Here is a 20,503-nt window from a genome sequence, read left to right as displayed (position 1 = left end):
GCTAGAATTTTGGGGGACTCATCATCAGGATGAAGCACCTGTGATGCCTTTTATGTGCTCAGACATCATTAGAGAAACATGAATTTCTCAGCAAATGGAAGAGTATAGATAATAAGGCACATGATTAGATGGAGTGATATAAATTTAAGAGGATATCAAGATGAATAGGTGACTAAGAATCACAGTCATCTACTCTTCTCCCATTGATGCCTTGACGCTACTTGAAACCTTTTGAAAATACATATCAGATGTACCCCAAATATAAACTGGAAACGAAAAACACCTAAATCGACTGAGAAGCACTGAATCGAATGAATGAATTCACCTCAGATGGACTAAGATTAAATATTTTCACACTAGAAGAAATGAGAGATGCAAGAAAAAAAGTCATGTCTTCAAGGAAGCACAGCACTATATTAATTTGTAGCAATGTTCATTTGTGATCTGAGATTTATATGTGTTACCTGTATAATGAAGATGGAAAAAACTCTCTGGGATGCATTGGGCAAGAATATATCAATAGAGAAACTGTCTTTCACTGGACATGCTGCCAATGTAAAAATAAAAACATATTAGAAACACTGAAAGCTGGAGAACTATAATTTCACAGGAATCCTGTGGACTCTAAAGTGTGTATCACAGAGGTAAAAACCATAATCAAACCTGGTTGCCTTTACTCTGGTCGTACCTATCATTTTTATTTCAGCAAGGAAATATCGTTTGCCCTACATTGATCAGGATACAGTTTCCAAAGGCAGATTCATTGCACACACATAGCTCACACTCCCTGAAATTGTGAACACTATGTAAGAGATTTAAAAATAAAAGATAACATGTTTGTAAGTGGATTTACCTGAAACATGAAGTAGAAAAAACCACAATAGATTTTTTGATATGTAAATGAGAAAGTAAGAGAGATAACTTTACATATAATAAATTCATGTGAGAGTCTCAGTCCTTACTGGCTGATTGATATAGGGCAACTGAATTAATATTCATAAATCTTGGTGTCCTAAGGTGCCAAATGGCCATAAGAATAGTACTGATACTAACCTCACAGAGTCTAGAGCTTTAAATGAGATAACACATGTATAGCACTCAGCACAGTGACAGACACATAGTAAGCATCTAATAAGTATTTATTTTTATACATTGCTTTTGCTCATCCAAATTGTGTTGTCTTCCAAACGACAACTGAAATAAGAGAGCTGTGTTTCTGTCTCAGTTTTAGAATTGTCTAATTATGCAATTTTAGATTTGGATTTCTCAACTGAGCTTCCAATCTTTCATGTGTAACATGACTACATTGGCTACTGGATGGTCTATAATCCCATGTCCAGGCCTGATATTATACAGTTATAGGGGCAGACATTGAGACACAGTTGCCTTAGAACCATACCATTTCCTAGCTGCACAAGACTTTAACAATTATATCATAGCTAACCAAACCTAAGAATAGGTAAGGAAATAAAGCACTGATCAGCCAAGTGACCCACAAAGAATTCCCTACTGTTCATTTGCATTCTCCACAATCCTTGATTCACTGGCTTTGATACCTACTTCTAAACCTGGAGTATTACCCTTGCTGCTGCTGCTAGGTCGCGTCAGTCGTTTCTGACTCCGTGCAACCCCATAGACGGCAGCCCACCAGGCTCCCCCATCCCTGGGATTCTCCAGGCAAGAACACTGAAGTGGGTTGCCATTTCCTTCTCCCATGCATGAAAGTGAAAAGTGAAAGTGAAGTCGCTCAGTTGTGTCTGACTCTTTGCGACCCCCTGGACTACAGCCCACAGGCTCCTCCATCCATGGGATTTTCCAGGAAAGAGCACTGGAGTGGGGTGCCATTGCCTTCTCCAAGTACTACCCTTGTTTGTTATCAAAAGCAAAATTGGAGTTTCAAACTAATCATTTAGTTATCACTTTTAGTTCTGCCAGGATGTCACAGATTTCCTTGTCAGCTCAATTCAGCAGTTAATGGGTGCCACTGTCAGCGTTCCTCATTTCCTTTGTAGATATATGGAGTGCGAGACTCCCAGTCAATCTGTACTCTGAAGTCATCGTCTTCTTATACATACTTACTTTTCCATTCCTATTGAATCAAAATGGCCTTTATCACATTTATGTCGTCTGTCCATGTCTATCTTCTTCTAAGTCTCAGCAACATGAAGCCAGAGCCCATGATTTGTTTGTGCTTATGCCAGGTACTTAGTAAAATGCCTCAAGAATAGTTATTAATAATTATTTAGAGTATCACTTAATAAATTAATGAGCCAGTGAATTTTATTAGGTTGACTCATATGAAATTGAGTTTTTGTAGTTAAAAAAAAGGACAAAGATAAAAAAAAATCAGCTTATGAGCAAATGCCAGTTATAGACCTAATTTCTACCTCTTCATTCAGTTGGGACAGATTTCAATATTGATGAAAGTATTCAATTTTTAGCTTTTCTTTTTTCTTCCACTTAAGCTCTTTCTTATTTCTACTTGAATCCTATTCTAGGAATATGCTGTAATTAAGTTTTGTTCTTTTATTCAGTGAATTAGTCATTTGAAAAAAATATTCACTGAGCATATTTGAAACAGGGACTGTGCTAGGCTCTAGGGATAAAATTTTGAACACAACTAAATGTGGTTCAAATTCTAATGTAACCTTTAACCTACTTAGATACAGACATCAGTAAAACAATCAAGTTATATAGAGAGTTGTACACTGAAAAAAAGGAATATTGTATTATGAGAATGCATGATAATAGAATCAGTCCTACAAAGGAGTGGGTCAATTATGGCTTCCCTGAGAAAGTGACTCTAAAGTTGAAAATTTAAGGATAAACTGAATTAATCAGATAGTACACACTGCAATAATACTTCTGTTTATAAAAATTGAGCAACTAGATACTATTTCAAGTTTAGCTCCATACAATCAATTTTTGACAGTGAACAGTATATACAAAGTAATGGGAAAGAAAACATGTGAGCAAGTGAGAGAAAGTCAATATGACTGGATTAACTCTGATAAGAAATATACACAGAGACCAGAATATCTGGGGTCTTCAGAGCCATATTTAATCTTAAAAGTGATGGAAAGGTCTTAAAAGTTTTATAGCTAGTGCAAGTCTTACATATTTGTGCATTTTCTATTATATCACTGTGGATGCAATATATTTGATAGTTGGGTAAGAAATGTGAAATTCATTTAATAGTTACTGTGAAAGATGAAGTAACATGAGCTACAATGATGGTAACAGTGGTAATGGAGATTGCTGGATGGTAGTGGTGGTGATAGACTCGAGAAGCATTTAGGTTACGCATATAGTAATGGATTAACTTGGGATATTAAGGAAAAAAGAAGTCAGAAGTGATGGAAACATGTTATTTGGAAAACATAAAATCAATTTTGGACATGAGAAGTTTGAGTTTCATTTCAGACATCGAAATGGAAATGTTGAATATACAGCCAGATGACCACATCAGGAACTGAGAGTTGAGGCCTGATATAGAATTAGATATATAGATGTATGTTTTGGTAGGGATCATTATGAAGTACATGACAAGTGAAGAAGCCTAAAGAAAACTAACTTTTCAGAGGATAGAGTGGTAAATTATGTCAAAATTTGCAGCAAGATTAAGTAAGATGAGGATTATAAAAGTTATTAAATATAGTTAATTTAGGTCATGTTTCAGCATAAAGAGAGCTATTTTGATTTACCCAATCTAGGAGACTGGCTTATGGATTAAGTTGTTGTTTAGTTGCTAAGTCATGTTCAACTCTTTGTGACCCCCAGGACTGCAGTGCTTCAGGATTTCCTGTCCTTCACAGTCTCCTCGAGTTTACTCAAACTCAGTCCACTGAGGTGGTGATGCATGGATGAAGTAAACTGGGAGAAAATAGAGATTTTTAAGTAAAGATGATTTACTGAAGAAATTTCATTGGGAAACAGAGAATAGGGGGGAAATGGGTGAAATTTGAAGAAATGCATGAACAGAAGAAAGGTTTTTTTTTTAATAGAATAAATCTTGTTTAAAAATAGATCAATAGAGCTTAAGCTCAGAATTGTATTTAACAATCCAATTGAAAAGGAAAAAGAGGATAGGGATCAAATAATAACATAAGATTTTTGAAAACTCAATAAAGAAAATGGTTGGAAGGACAAGTTAAGTGATTAAGAAAAACTTATATAGCAAGATGAAAAATAATAATATATACATAATAAAATACTGACTAGTATAATAATAATGATAAGATGATAGTGATGATGATGATTTCTGTTTAGTGATTACTATGTGCCAGTCACTATTTCAATCACTTTACATGTTAGATGGGGATATTGGTAGACTGTAGCCTTGATAACAAAACATTGAAAGCATTTCCTTCTGATGGCTTTCTATTCTTTATACAGTAAGAAGTAAGGTCATATACTAATAGCAATGGCATATTGGGTTTGATGGGAAGAGGTTATCAGAAATCTAAGAAAAATGACAAACTTTAAAACAGTCATAAAAATGAGAACAAGTTGAAAACAGAAATATAGTGGAACTGTGAGGCATGTTTGGACCTGAAGCTAGTGATCATGAATTTATAGTGATATCAATCTGCTTTGTGGTGTCATTTTCTCTAATATGGCTCAGTAGCTCAGATTAAATTAATCATCAATCAACCAACCATTGATGCCTTTAGCACATAGGGTAAAATCAGATGCTCTGAAGAAAGCAAACATCAGTAAGCTTATACTTTGACTTTTACTTAGCCAAGATAATTAAAACCCCATGTTTTGGGGGTCTGGTTCCAAATACGGTGTAACTAGCCTTAGACAGTCTATTAACAGATAGCAATTATAAGCTCTAAAAATATATTAAAACATACACAACTCTTTCAAAATACTGGGGAACAGCAGAATCACATTCTTCTGAAGTGCCCATAAACATTCTCCAGAATAGATCACATATTAAGCCACAAAAGAAGTATCAATAAATCTAAGAGGACTGAAATCATATCAAGTATGTTTTGGACCACAATAGTATGCAACTAAAAATTACAAGAAAGAAACTGGAAAAAATGCAAATACATGGAGATTAAACATGATAGTCAACAACCAAAGGGTCAATAATGAAATTAAAAAAAATACATCAAAACAAATAATAATTAAAATAAAGCATTCCAAATCTACAGAATGCAGCAAAAGCGTTTTTAAGAAGAAAGTTCTTAGCAAAACAGGCCTTTCTCAATAAACAAAGTCCCAAATAATCAACCTAACTTTCTGCATAAAGGAACTAGAAAAACAAATTAAGCCCTAAGTTAAGAGAAAGAAGGAAATAATAAAAATCACAATGGAAGTATGTAAAATGGAGAATAAAGTAATAGAAAAGATCAAAAATTCAATATATTTTTCTTTGAAAAAATAAAGCTAACAAACCTTTAAACAGACTCACCAAGAAAAAAGGGAATGGGCTTAAATAATTAATATTAGAAGTAAAAGAAGTTACAATTAACACCATGGAAATACAAAAGAGATGACTATGAACAATCATGTACTGGCAACCTAGAAGACATGGATACATTCCTGAAAATATACAATCTTATAAGACTGAACATGAAGTATTAGAAAATCAGAACAGACCCATCATTTGCAAAGAGACTGAACCAGTAATCCAAAAACTCCTAACAAACAAAACTCCAGGACCAAAGAGCTTCACTTATGAGTTCCACCAAACATTCAAAGATCTAATGTCTATTCATTTCAAACTCTTTCAAAAAACTGAAGAAAAAAGAACCCAAATTTACTTTATGAGACCAGTGTTAACTCTTCTCATACAAAGACACCACCAAAAAAAAAAAAATTACAGGCTAACAATTTTGGTGAAAGTAGATGTAAAAATCCTCAATAAAATTGACAAACCAAACTCAACAATACATTAAGAGGATCATACACCACAATCAAGTGGGATTTATTCCAGGGATATCAGAATAGTTCAGCAACTGAAATGTGATACAACAACTTAAAGTCAAGGATAAAAATCTTGTGATCATTCCAAAAGATACATAAAAAGCATTTGATGAAATATACCATCCACTTAAAATAGAAACTCTCAACAAGGTGAGTATAGAGGGAATACAAACCAACACAATAAAGGCCATATATGACAAATCCATTCTGTTCCTGGGTATATGTCTAAAATAAAATGAAAGCACAACATTCCAAAGATATATACACTCCAGTGTTCATATCATCATTAAAATGGCTTAAATATTGAAACAAGTGTCCATCAACAGATGATTGAGTAAAGAAGATATACAATGAGCACTACTCAGCCATCAAAAAGAACGACATGGACAGGCCTATAGGGCATTATCCTTAGTGAAAAAGAGAGATACAGACAAATACTCTATCGCTTATATGTAGAATCTTTAAAATAAACAAACAGAAACAGACTTACAGTTATAGAGTACAAACTAGTGGTTACCAGTGGGAAAGGGCAAGTGGAAGGGCATGAAAAAGGAAGAAGATTGAGAGTACAAATTACAGTGTATAAAATAAATTAGCTACAAGGATATACTGTACAGTACAGAGCATATAGCCAATGTTTTAATATACAATAACTTAAAATGGAATCACTATGTTGTATACCTGAAAACAATACAGCAAGGAGATCCAACCAGTCCATTCTGAAGGAGATCAGTTCTGGGTGTTCTTTGGAAGGAATGATGCCAAAGCTGAAGCTCCAGTACTTTGGCTACCTCATGCGAAGAGTTGACTCATTGGAAAAGACTCCGATGCTGGGAGGGATTGGGAGCAGGAGGAGAAGGGGACGACAGAGGATGAGATGGCTGGATGGCATCACCGACTCGATGACCGTGAGTCTGAGTGAACTCCGGGAGTTGGTGATGGACAGGGAGGCCTGGCGTGCTGCGATTCATGGGGTCGCAAAGAGTCAGACACGACTGAGCGAATGAACTGAACTGAACAATTTTTAAAAAGTTTAAAGTAAGCAAATATCTCTCTTCAAAAGTCTGTGATGGAATCTAGTATGATATTAGAGTATTTCAGTTTTTCTCCTATAGTTGACAAAAGAAGAGAAGGTCTTCAATATATACTCTGTAGGTAGAAAACAACTTGGGTCTTACAAAAGCACAAGACAAGAGCTCTAACATTGGTATGATTTTATGGACAACAGGAAGCAAATCCTAGAGTGCTTTGATCAATGACTTAATAGTTTCTTTTTACAAAGGATCAAATTTTTCATAAAACAAGCCTAATGCAGTACTAAAATGCAAACATTCCTCCAAAGACAACTCTGGGACTTAATTGTCTACTGACATTTAATGTATAAATGTGTGTATGTGTATTAGTCACTCAGTTGTGTCTGACTTTTTGCGATCCCATGGACGGTAGCCTGTCAGGCTTCTCTGTCCAGGAAATTCTTCAGGCAAGACGACTGCAGTGGGTTGCCATTTCCTCCTCCAGGAGATCTTACCAACCCAGGAATCAAACCTGGGTCTCCTGCATTGTAGGCAGATTCTTTACCATCTGAGCCACCAGGGAAGCCCCATATAAATATATATCACAAGTTATTTTTAGGCTATTTGGATAGATTTCAACATGACACTTTTTCTACAGTGTACCCAGTATATCCTCATACAGACCTCACTATAAATAATTAGTATAAGATTCGTTCTGGAAGGCAGATTTTAGGGAGAATATGGGAAAAGAAAAAAACAAAACAATACAAATATTTCAAAGAATTTCTAGAGTGCCTGGGTAAGATGAGTTAAGAACAACATACAAAAGGGAAACTAGAATTTCTTTCTTACTGCCCACTTTAGCTTTTACTCCTGACCCTAATTTAAGGAGTTCTAGACTATATATCCAACCAATCCATTCTAAAGGAGATCAGTCCTGCGTGTTCTTTGGAAGGACTGATGCTAAAGCTGAAACTCCAGTACTTTGGCCACCTCATGCAAAGAGTTGACTCATTGGAAAAGACTCTGATGCTGGGAGGGATTGGGGGCAGGAGGAGAAGGGGACGACAGAGGATCAGATGGCTGGATGGCATCACCGACTCTATGGACATGAGTTTGAGTGAACTCCGGGAGTTGGTGATGGACAGGGAGGCCTGGCGTGCTGCAATTCATGGGGTCGCAAAGAGTCGGACACAACTGAGCGACTGAACTGAACTGAACTGAGACTATATATCAGATGAAAGAAGCAATATTAACTCTTTTAACCCACTTGAGTGTTTAGTAAATAAAGAACAAAATTATCAAATAGGATGCCATATCATTAGCACATTAAGGCTTAAGTGTGCATTAAAATGGATTTTCCAGGTGGCACACTAGTTGTAGAGAACCCACCTGACAATGCAGAAGACAAGAGATGAAGATCAGGAAGAGCCCCAGGAGGAGGGCGTGGCAACCCACTTCAGTATTCTTGCCTGGAAAATCCCATGGACCAAGGAGACTGCTGGGCTACAGCCCATAGAGTCGTAAAGAGTCAGATATGACTGAAGCAATTTAGCACACACTCATGTGCATTAAAATATACAAGTTCAAATGGTGTATGCCTTAGTTTGACCACCACAGCTATATGCTAAATACCTGTGCAGAAAATTCCCCCAATACCAGTATGATTATTATATGAAAGAAGATTTTATATACATAGAATAAGGCTTGTTATAATCACTCAAAGTTCACATTGCCCTCAAACCAGTGCTTTAAACTTGTCTTAATTTCTGAAATACCCATTACCACTTCTAGCCTTCTCATTTACCTTCCATTTGGGAAGAACATTTACTCTGAGCCTTTTCTTCATATATTTCTTGGTGCTTTTGGGGAAATCAATGCTCAGTGACATTTCAATTACTATAGCACAATATTTAAAGAGGATGAAATTATGTATTGCTATTATTTTATAAGTCTTACTAGGATGGCTATTAGTTTGGGGTCCTTCAATAATTCCCATGATGTTCTATCTGTGGAAAGAATATGATTCAGTTTTAAGACTTGATTATAGCCCCATAAAACAAATTTACTTTATTTTATTATTCCTCATTGGATGACTTGTAAGCTCAGACATGCCAATTCCCCTTCTTAAATATGAACAATAAATGTGCACGTGTGTTTGACTACACACACACAAAGATAATAATTCCCCAAATTGCCTTAAATCCTTGGAGTATTATATTTCTATTTGAAATATAAAAAAGTATTTGAAAAGATTGGAAATAATGTTTGAATACTTGTTTCTTAATTATGTTATCAGTTAAGCAAGGTATTAGCAGATTTTTTTATTTAAACTAATATTTTCTCTATTAAATGCATACTACACGTGTCTCTTTCCCTTCTGGTTTCCTCAGTGTGTATGCCCAGCAGTGGGATTGCTAGATGATAAGGCAGTTCTATTTCCAGTTTTTTAAGGAATCTCCACACTGTTCTCCATAGTGGCTGTACTAGTTTGCATTCCCACCAACAGTGTAAGAGGGTTTCCTTTTCTCCACACTCTCTCCAGCATTTATTGCTTGTAGACTTTTGGATCACAGCCATTCTGACTGGCGTGAAATGGTACCTCATAGTGGTTTTGATTTGCATTTCTCTGATGAGTGATGTTGAGCATCTTTTCATGTGTTTGTTAGCCATCTGTATGGCTTCTTTGGAGAAATGTCTATTTAGCGCAGCACTGTTTATAATAGCCAGGACATGGAAGCAACCTAGATGCCCATCAGCAGATGAATGGATAAGAAAGATGTGGTACATATACACAATAGAGTATTACTCAGCCATTAAAAAGAATACATTTGAATCAGTTCTAATGAGGTGGATGAAACTTGAGCCTATTATACAGAGTGAAGTAAGCCAGAAAGAAAAACACCAATACAGTATACTAACGCATATATATGGAATTTAGAAAGACGGTAACAATAACCCTGTGTACAAGACAGCAAAAGAGACACTGATGTATAGAACAGTCTTCTGGACTCTGTTGGAGAGGGAGAGGGTGGGAAGATTTGGGAGAATGGCCTTGAAACATGTATAATAATCATGTATGAAATGAGTTGCCAGTCCAGGTTCGATGTACGATACTGGATGCTTGGGGCTGGTGCACTGGGACGACCCAGATGGATGGTATGGGGAGGGAGGAGGGAGGAGGGTTCAGGATGGGGAACACATGTATACCTGTGGTGGATCCATTTTGATATTTGGCAAAACTAATACAATATTGTAAAGTTTAAAAATAAAATAAAATTAAAAAAAATAAATGCACACTAAAAATATTCCATATTTATTTGTTGTTATGATGACACTGAAATCATTGTGTTAATTGCATGATAGTCTAGAGAATATGTAGACATGCTGCTGATGAACCAATTGTCAATACTTCCAAATTCCTCCCAAGGCATTTTGACATTAATGCGATTATTAATTATTTTGGGCCTCATTACACAGAAAAGTTCTTTTTTCATTTTTCCATTCCTCAAGTAATGGCTTTCTTGTTTTACAGTGGTTTCAATAATGATCAGAAATTTACTGGACATCAGTAATTAGTAACTACTCCAATCGTATTAGCCCTAATTAGCCCTAAAAATCAGAAGGAAGTTATTTTAGATGATAGCATTAATAACGACCACCACGCTAATCAGTCCTAGTAGTAAAAGTAGACAACTTGATCAACAGCAATTAGTTTTGGCTTTTTACCCACTGCAATCATGCAGACTCATTTCAGCATAGGGCTAAAAATCAATGTATTCTCTATTATTTAGATTGTCAATTATGCTTTTCATCACCCAAATGAATCCCAGCCTCTGGCCTATGCATTTACAGCAGTCCAAGCACTACTGACTCACAATAATCTACTGGTTGGGTAAGTTTACGCATTGTACAATATAAGGGTAAAGGTCTCATAATAATGTCACTGAATTAATTCCAAAGCTCTAGGATTTCTCCAAGTCTAAGCCTTCAACTAATCAGCTGTCACCATACATAACAACCAAGATCATTAAAATCATAATGTAACTGTGATTCTATTCTAAATAAACTACAGTCTAAATATTCTACATTCAGTATACAGCTAACCATTGAACAAAATGAGGTTTGGGGTACTGACTCCCGAACAGCGAAAAATCCCCATATTATTTACAGTCAGCTCTCAGTATCTGTGGCTCCACATCTTCCAATTCAACCAACCACAGACTGCATAGAACTGCAGTATTTACTCTTGGAAAAAATCCACATATAAGTGAACCAATACTGCAAATTTTACATTGTTGAAAGGTTAACTATACTATGTGCATAAACATAGTACAGTTAAAACTCTCCTCTGTGTCTTTCCTTAGTAGAAAATGACCAAAGAGTTCTATACAGTTACAATATTACTGTTTCATGTAAAAATTTTAATATTTAATAGGAATGTATATCTTATGAATTGACATCAATAAAATAAAGTCACTGTCCGTTTTCTTCTGCTTAGTCTCTTTGGTTACTTGTGCCTGAAGAGTCTTCACCCAAACCATCAACTTGGAAAACATCTCCTTATGTGTCAAGAAACAGCTCACCTACCACAGTTTTAGGGTCGCTTGCTCTGGGAAGTACCATAGGTGATATGTACAAGGTATTCATAGATTTGTTAAATTCCAGTCTTGCTCTTAGTAGGTCACCTCACACTGCCTGAGTTTGGATGAACTTCAACAAGTTACTTGTATTTTCCATACTTCAGGGTCCTCAATTTATAAGATAAACAAAATAGCACCTCTTATAGAGGATTGATTTGGAGACAACTTAAGAATATATGTAGAGGTATGTTCCTTCTATTCCTGCTCTCTGGAGAGTTTTTATCATAAATGGATGTTGAATTTTATCAAAGGCTTTCTCTGCATCTATTGAGATAATCATATGGCTTTTATTTTTCAATTTGTTAATGTGGTGTATTACATTGATTGATTTGCAAATATTGAAGAATCCTTGCAACCCTGGGATAAAGCCCACTTGGTCATGGTGCATGATCTTTTTAATGTGTTGTTGGATTCTGATTGCTAGATTTTTATTAAGGATTTTTGCATCTATGTTCATCAGGGCCAAAGAACTAAATAGACATTTCTCCAAAGAAGACATACAGATGGCTAACAAACACATGAAAAGATGCTCAACATCACTCATTATCAGACAAATGCAAATCAAAACCACAATGAGGTACCATTTCATGCCACTCAGAATGGCTGTGATCCAAAAGTCTACAAGCAATAAATGCTGGAGAGGGTGTGGAGAAAAGGGAACCCTCTTACACTGTTGGTGGGAATGCAAACTAGTACAGCCACTATGGAGAACAGTGTGGAGATTCCTTAAAACTGGAAATAGAACTGCCTCATGACCCAGCAATCCCACTGCTGGGCATACACACTGAGGAAACCAGAATTGAAAGAGACACGTGTACCCCAGTGTTCATCGCAGCACTGTTTATAATAGCCAGGACATGGAAGCAACCTAGATGCCCATCAGCAGATGGATGGATAAGAAAGCTGTGGTACATATACACAATGGAGTATTACTCAGCCATTAAAAAGAATACATTTGAATCAGTTCTAATGAGGTGGATGAAACTGGAGCCTATTATACAGAGTGAAGTAAGCCAGAAAGAAAAACACCAATACAGTATGCTATGCTAAGTCACTTCAGTCGTGTCTGACACTGTGCGACCCCATAGACGGCAGCCCACCAGGCTCCCCCGTCCCTGGGATTCTCCAGGCAAGAACACTGGAGTGGGTTGCCATTTCCTTCTCCAATGCATGGAAGTGAAAACTGAAAGTGAAGTTGCTCAGTCATGTCTGACCCTCAGCGACCTCATTGACTACAGCCCTCCAGGCTCCTCCATCCATGAGATTTTCCAGGCAAGAGTACTGGAGTGGGGTGCCATTGCCTTCTCCGCCAATACAGTATACTAAGGCATATATATGGAATTTAGAAAGATGGTAATGACAACCCTGTATGCGAGACAGCAAAAGAAACACAGGTGTATAGAACAGTCTTTTGGACTCTGTGGGAGAGGGAGAGGGGGATGATTCGGGAGAATGGCATTAAAACATGAATACTATCATAAAAAAAAGAATATATGTAAATCATTTTAAGGAAGGCTTGATACATGATGCTGTTGTTTAGTAGCTTAGTTGCATCTGACATTTTTGCGACCCCATAGACTGTAACCCTCTAGGTCCCTCTGTCCATGGGATTTCCCAAGCAAGAACATTGGAGTGGGTTGCCATTTCCATAAGCTCAATAAATTTTAGATATTAATAAGCTCTTGATGAAAGTGAAAGTGGAGAGTGAAAAAGTTGGCTTAAAGCTCAACAGTCAGAAAACGAAGATCATGGCATCTGGTCCCATCACTTCATGGCAAATAGTTGGGGAAACAGTGGAAACAGTGTCAGACTTTATTTTTCTGGGCTCCAAAATCACTGCAGATGGTGACTGCAGCCATGAAATTAAAAGACGCTTACTCCTTGGAAGGAAAGTTATGACCAACCTAGATAGCATATTCAAAAGCAGAGACATTACTTTGCCAACAAAGGTTCGTCTAGTCAAGGCTATGGTTTTTCCAGTGGTCATGTATGGATGTGAGAGTTGGACTGTGAAGAAGGCTGAGCGCTGAAGAATTGATGCTTTTGAACTGTGGTGTTGGAGAAGACTCTTGAGAGTCCCTTGGACTGCAAGGAGATCCAACCAGTCCATTCTGAAGGAGATCAGCCCAGGGATTTCTTTGGAAAGAATAATGCTGAAGCTGAAACTCCAGTACTTTGGCCACCTCATGCGAAGAGTTGACTCATTGGAAAAGACTCTGATGCTGGGAGGGATTGGGGGCAGCAGGAGAAGGAGACGACAGAGGATGAGATGGCTGGATGGCGTCACGGACTCGATGGACGTGAGTCTGAGTGAACTCTGGGAGTTGGTGATGGAAAGGGAGGCCTGGCGTGCTGCAATTCATAGGGTCGCAAAGAGTCAGACACGACTGAACAACTGAGCTGAACTGAACTGAATAAGCCTTACTCAGTGATCTATGTAAACAAATAAAGGAAAACAATAGAATGGGAAAGACTAGACATCTCTTCAAAAAATGAGAGATACCAAGAGAACATTTCATGCAAATATGGGCAAAATAAAGGGCAGGAATGATTTGGACCTAACAGAAGCAGAAGATATTAAGAAAAGGTGACAAGAATATACAGAAGAACTATACAAAAAAGATCCTGATAACCACAGTGGTGTGATCACTCACCTAGAGCCAGACATCCTGTAATTCAAAGTCAAGTGGGCCTTAGGAAGCATCATTACAAACAAAGTTAGTGGAGGTGATGGAATTCCAGTTGAGCTATTTCAAATCCTGAGAGATGATGCTGTGAAAGTGCTGCACTCAATATGCCAGCAAATTTGGAAAACTCAGCAGTGACCACAGAACTGGAAAAGATCAGTTTTCATTCCAATACCAAAGAAGGGCAATCCCAAAGAAAGTTCAAACTACCACACAACTGCACTCATCTCACATGCTAGCAAAGAAATGCTCAAAATTCTCTAAGCCAGGCTTCAACAGTACATGAAGTGAGAACTTCCAGATGTTCAAGCTGTATTTAGAAAAGAGAGAGGAACCGGAGATCAAATTGCTAACATCTGTTGGGTCATAGAAAAAGCAAGAGAGTTCCATAAAAACATCTACTTCTGCTTTATTGACTATGCTAAAGTTTTTGACTGTGGATCATAGCAAAATGTGGAACATTTTTAAAGAGATGGGAATACCAGACCACCTTAGCTACCTCCTGAGAAATCTGTATGCAGGTCAAGAAGCAACAGTTAGAACTGGACATGGAACAGACTGGTTCCAAATTGGGAAAGGTGTACGTCAAGGCTATATATTGACATCCTGCTTATTTAACTTATATGCAGAGTACATCATGCAAAATGCTGGACTGGAGGAAGCGCAAGCTGGAATCAAGATTGCCAGGAGAAATATCAATAACCTCAGATATGCAAATGACACGACCCATATGGCAGAAAGCGACGGGGAACTGAAGGGCCTCTTGATGAAAGTGAAAGAGGAGAGTGGAAAAGCTGGCTTAAAACTCAACATTCAGAAAACTAAGATCATGGCATCTGGTCCCATCACGTCATGGCAAATGGATGGGGAAACAGTGGAAACAGTGACAGATTTTATTTTCTTGGGCTCCAAAATCACTTCAGATGATGACAGGATCCATGAAATTAAAAGATGCTCATTCCTTGGAAGAAAAGCTTGACCAACCTAGACAGCATATTAAAAAGCAGAGACATCATTTTGTCAACAAAGGTCAAGTAGTCAATGCTATGGTTTTTTCAGTAATCATGTATGGATGTGAGAAATGGACCATAAAGAAAGTTGAGCACTGAAGAATTGATGCTTTCGAACTGTGGTGTTGGAGAAGACTCGAGAGTCCCTTGGACTGCAAGATCCAACCAGTCAATCCTAAAGGAAATCAGTCCCAAATATTCTTTGGAGGACTGATGCTGAAGCTGAACCTCTAATACTTTGGCCACCTGATGCAAAGAACTGACTTATTGGAAAAGACCCTGATGCTGGGAAAGATTGAAGGCAGGAGAAGGGGACCACAGAGGATGAGATGGTTGGATGGCATCACTGACTCACTGGACATGAGTTTGAGCAAGCTCCGGGAATTGGAGATGGACAGGTAATCGTGGCGTGCTGCAGTCCATGGGGTCGCCAAGAGTCGGACGTGACTGAGCACTGAACTGACTGAAACATATTGTAAAAACATTTTAAGGGAAAATATTAACTGTACAAAATAAAGGTGCAAAATAATTACAATGATGATTCAGACATGAGAAAAGACTGTACTAATCAGTAATCAGTGAAGGTTCTATTGCTGCATATGATAATGTGAGCTACCTATAATTAGCATTAGTTAATATTAAAAGACTATTTTCCTCTTGAATACATTTCTTGAATTACTTCTTCGGTTCTTTTATTGAAGCACACTGGGATAGGCTAACTTACTGTTTGGCCAGCAAGCTTTGCTATTCTTGTTTCTTTAACATGTAAAATAAGTTATCATATTCATCATTGCAATAAAGAACTATGCCTATTCCAGCACTCTTCTCTTCCCTCGGCAGCTGATTAAAATGTATTTGATTTTGTCATTCACAACTTTTTCTATGTATTTGTGGTCAACTGGGGCATAGACTGTTGCAAGTAACAAATAATTTATTATCAAACTACGTGCATAAATGCAATCAGACATTTTCTTGAAGCTGTTTGGACTGAATGACTCACAAGGGTTCAAAGTTTACACTTATTTATTCCGGAGGGTTACTATGTGAAGAAAAACCCAGGCAATATTTTGCAAATCTATTCAAAGGTACATTGACTTTTTAAAAGTTAAATTATTTCCCCCACATTTTCTATTATTTTTTCAAATAGCATTTGGGGGAAGGTAGCTTTTAAATACTGATAAAGCTAACACTTTTTGATCTAAACTTAAGAATTCTTTACCATAGCCTAGTGCAATGCCTGCTTTAGGCCCTGAAAGTTTTCTGTTCTGTCCCTGAGATTGATCTGCGCATCCAATTAAATCTGTTTCCAGACTTTACTGAGTTGAGGTATTTAAACAGGACTGATGTCAAGTACCAAATGAGAAAAGTACTGTAAAGCTAAGGAGCCCAGTCATATGCGTTTGAAAAATAAAGACAGATGGTGCCTATTAGAGAGTTTTCTGCAGTTGAACCACACTATTTACGCTTAAATTTTCTTTGATAACTGGTTCATTTGCAGATGTACATATGCTTTGGGAGGTAAATATAATATGCTAAATATGCTGTATATACTTGGGCTGTTTCTAGGTCTTCTCAGTGGAAAAAACTAGTGTGCATGTACCCCACCTGCTGCCCACCAAAACACAGTTGATGTTAAACTGATACAGACTTGGAACAAAATATTTTTCTTATGCTGGATCTTATATACTTTTTCACACTGAGAATTCTCTTTTTATGTTAAAGATACAGTACAATTAAATTTTTGTGCTTATTCTTTTAGATTTATTCCATGTTGTGTGCTGAACTGTATCTCCCAAAAGATGCTGAAGTCCTAACTTCCAGTACCTATGAATGTGACTCTTTTCTGAAATAGGTCTTTGCAGATGATCAACTTCGGAAGAGGTCATCAGGATGGGTGATTTAATAAATAATATTGGCCTTTGTTTTTTCTGGGCTAAAGACCCAAAACCTCAGCCTCTCCAAATTATGTCATGATGTATATCTTCAGACCAAAAACCGAGCTTATGTGACTTAATGATTTCAGCGGTGGAAATAAACTTGTTGTTTGTATCCTTAACCATTGGTTAGCTAAATTTGTTATTCATCATATTTAGATGTTTAAAAACAGAGTCTTATTTAGTTGGAGATTCAATGGGAAAGTAGAAAGTAATAGCATCCATCACTCATATTGTCCCACCTCAGTTCCAAAATCAAGACATTTTAAATACTACAGGATGGCATCCCAGGTGGCTCAGTGGTAAAGAAACAGCAGGAGATGCAAGAGATGTGGGTCCAATCCCTCCTCTGGAGAAGGAAATGGCAACCCACTCCAGTATTTTTGCCTGGAAAATTCCATGGACAGAGGAGCATGGTGGGCTAGAGTCCAGGGGTTCGCAGAGTTGGACACAGCTGAGCATGCACGTGATACGCTACAGAAGACTCCACTTGGCAAAGGATATCAGCACTTTCTCTTGGACAACATCTTGAATATCGCTTAGCCTCTCTACCTCTTGTAGCTTGGTCAAGGGGATGAATCCAAGGAGTTAAGTCCATTTTCAGGGCACGAATTAAAGCGCAGGACATACAACCTTCAAGTCAAGCCTATGATTGTTGCTCAGCTGGTCCATACAGGTTTTGTTGTGTTTCTGTCTTCATAAAGAGGCCATGCTTATCATTGGTCCTTCTTATCCAAAGATTGTACAGAAGTCATAATTCATTTAAAATTAGTTTATTCACTTCCCAGACTAGTCTGTTATTTTTTTAAAAACTCTAATAAATCTTGTTTAGTGAAGTAGAGCTCTGAAGTAAAATATGGAAGCATTTACTAAAAGGAAGAGTTTATCTACTTTCTTTATTTAAAGGGAACATTCTAAGTCTCAACATATTAACTTTTTGATATTTATTTGTTGACCATGGCAAAATAAAAATATTATTTAATAAATCTATCTGTAGTCTCATGTATATATGTCAATATTTTCTGTAAATTCCATTCAAAATCCTTTAACAACTTTCCACTAACTCCTTCAAAATTTCTAATAACATTATCTTTCTTATCTGCCATGATTCTGCTAATTTTCAATGTTCTATTTGTCCTTAGCACTTTGTACATACATCTGTAAACTCTGTGATAAACTGGTTTGATCAGACTTTTTCGCTCTCCCACTAGGCTCTTACTTCCTTCGGACACAGGCTATACCTATTCATCTTTAGATTTTCCAAATATGGACCTGTTGTCAGACAAATTGGCAGAATTCAATACATTCAATACATGAGCACTTATTTGTGGACATTGTTAAATTTTGTGTGTATGTAGTCACAGTAGCACATTATCTCAATCAGGATCCATTCAGGGAAACCAAAGCCTTATCAGATCTTTCAGCAGAAAGAAATTTAATTTATGGAAAATTGATCCCATAGGTGTTGAAAAGTTAAGAGTCTAAAAGCAGCACTGATAAAACCACAGACAGTAATTTTAGAAAGTGGCTATCATCTACATTGCTTAGGAAACAAAAAGGAAGAGATGAAACTGCTAAAATTTAAAAGCTCAAGGAAGAAAACCTAGAGACAATTGCTGTTTAGACCTATGAGTAGGAGGTACTACCTTTGAGAGGACATGAGCCTGAAAGAACCTGCAGGTAATTACCTCTGCCAAAGAATTACTGACAAGAGGAAGACAACAGTGAGAAGGTACCTGCTGCCCTTCTCCTGCCTTTCAGTCTCCATCTGGTGCCTCTTAGTGACTGAAACTACTAGAGGCCATTTGGCAAGAAGTCTTAAGAAATGTAGTTTGCAGGGTCCCAACCCCAGCATCCAAACTCAGGGTCGAGAAATGTAGGTTTGGATTTTAAGACTATAGGAAAGTAATCAATATGCCCAATTTGGATGTGATTTTTTTTTTCTTTTAACATAGTTCAGGTGCAAGGGAAGGATATAAAAAGGAAAAAGACCTCTGAATTTTCAAATATCTACTAAGCACCAGACACCATTTTATGTTCTAAAATATTAATCATTCAACAAGTATTTGCTGGACATATACTATTTCCAATCACAGCAAAGAACCCTCAAGTGCAATATGAAAAGATGGGCATTATCCTTTCTTTCATAGAATTTAGAGACTTGAAAGAAAAATGGGCAAATTAATGTATAATTATGATACTATGTGTACCGACCTAGCTCAAATCATGTAACCATCTTGGAAGAGTCAGAAAGGGTAATGAAGGGTAATGAAGCCATTTAATATTTCCAGGATAATAGATCCAAGTTGCATAGATAAGACATGAATCCAGAGATGCAAGTCTCTAGGATTCACATATTTTCTCAGGACACCACTCTTCTTACTAGGTGAGAGAAGCTTGGAGTGGCCTCTTGATCTCTTCTTACTACCAAGTTTTGCAAGCTCACACAGGGAAAAAGCAGTAAATTATTTGACTTGACTTTGTTTAGCTTCCTCCAAAATGGAAGATAAATATCTTACATGGATATCCATGCCAAGGGAAAATTCATTTTAATTAGTTTCGTCAAAGTCCTTACACTCTACATCTGTACAGACACATTCGATTCCTCTTCTTGCACTTGTGGCTAACTAGACACTTTGCCAGTTCATCAGTGGTTTAGAAATATCCCTTTATTTCATCCTTTAGTATGATTCCCTGAAAAAGCATGGTGCCAGATTTTCAATTACAACAAGAAGCATTGCTAGGGGCTACCCAAATTCTCTTTTGTGCCATATCCATGAATTTGAGAGTTCTACTTATTTCTGTCATTTGAAAAACAACTTTTCCTGGTGACTGCCTAGTAGATGTATGAACTAAGTCTGGGGAAAGAGAAAAGAGAGTCTGTTAGGGATAAAAGGAATCTTTAGTGATTCAGACCACTATAATTACTCTAAAGAAACTGTAACACTGGAGAAGTTGACTTATCTGTCTCTTGTTACATCTTTTAAGGAAGAAAACTCTATAATGTCTTGAGACTGTGAATATTGGTACAAGTCCTTTGCACAATGTCATATAAAGTAAATATACCCAGTTTTTCACAACAGAAAAATAACAATCAAATGAACTAGTACAAAAGGTTTAATAACCCCTAGAGACTGGCACCCTACTCCAGTCCTCTTGCCTGGAAAACCCCATGGACGGAGGAGCCTGGTAGGCTGCAGTCCATGGGGTCGCAAAGAGTCTGACACGACTGAGCAACTTCACTTTCACTTTTCATTTTCATGTATTGGAGAAGGA

The 20,503-nt window shown here is 37.1% G+C and overlaps 1 protein-coding gene across 15 annotated transcripts in view; it reads right to left on the bottom strand.

The window, feature by feature from the left end:
• The window catches only part of LOC147366710 (uncharacterized), a 1,020,409-nt gene that overhangs the window by 652,721 nt on the left and 347,185 nt on the right, over window positions 1-20,503 (bottom strand). Inside the window, exon 7 of one of the 15 annotated variants that reach the window (XR_015168970.1) lies at window positions 5,909-6,900. The exons of 13 other annotated variants lie outside the window; for them this stretch is intronic. The gene's annotated coding sequence lies outside the window, so the exon portion shown is untranslated. Of the gene's footprint in view, window positions 1-5,908; window positions 6,901-6,923; window positions 7,050-20,503 lie in introns of those variants that run through there. One more of the 15 variants, XR_015168969.1, reaches the window with a different exon arrangement.

Source organism: Bos grunniens, chromosome 8 (genome assembly GCF_055505025.1).
Source record: "Bos grunniens cultivar Pamir isolate PY7600 chromosome 8, Bosgru_T2T1.0, whole genome shotgun sequence".
NCBI lineage: Eukaryota > Metazoa > Chordata > Mammalia > Artiodactyla > Bovidae > Bos > Bos grunniens.
This window is presented reverse-complemented; position numbering and strand designations above follow the sequence as displayed.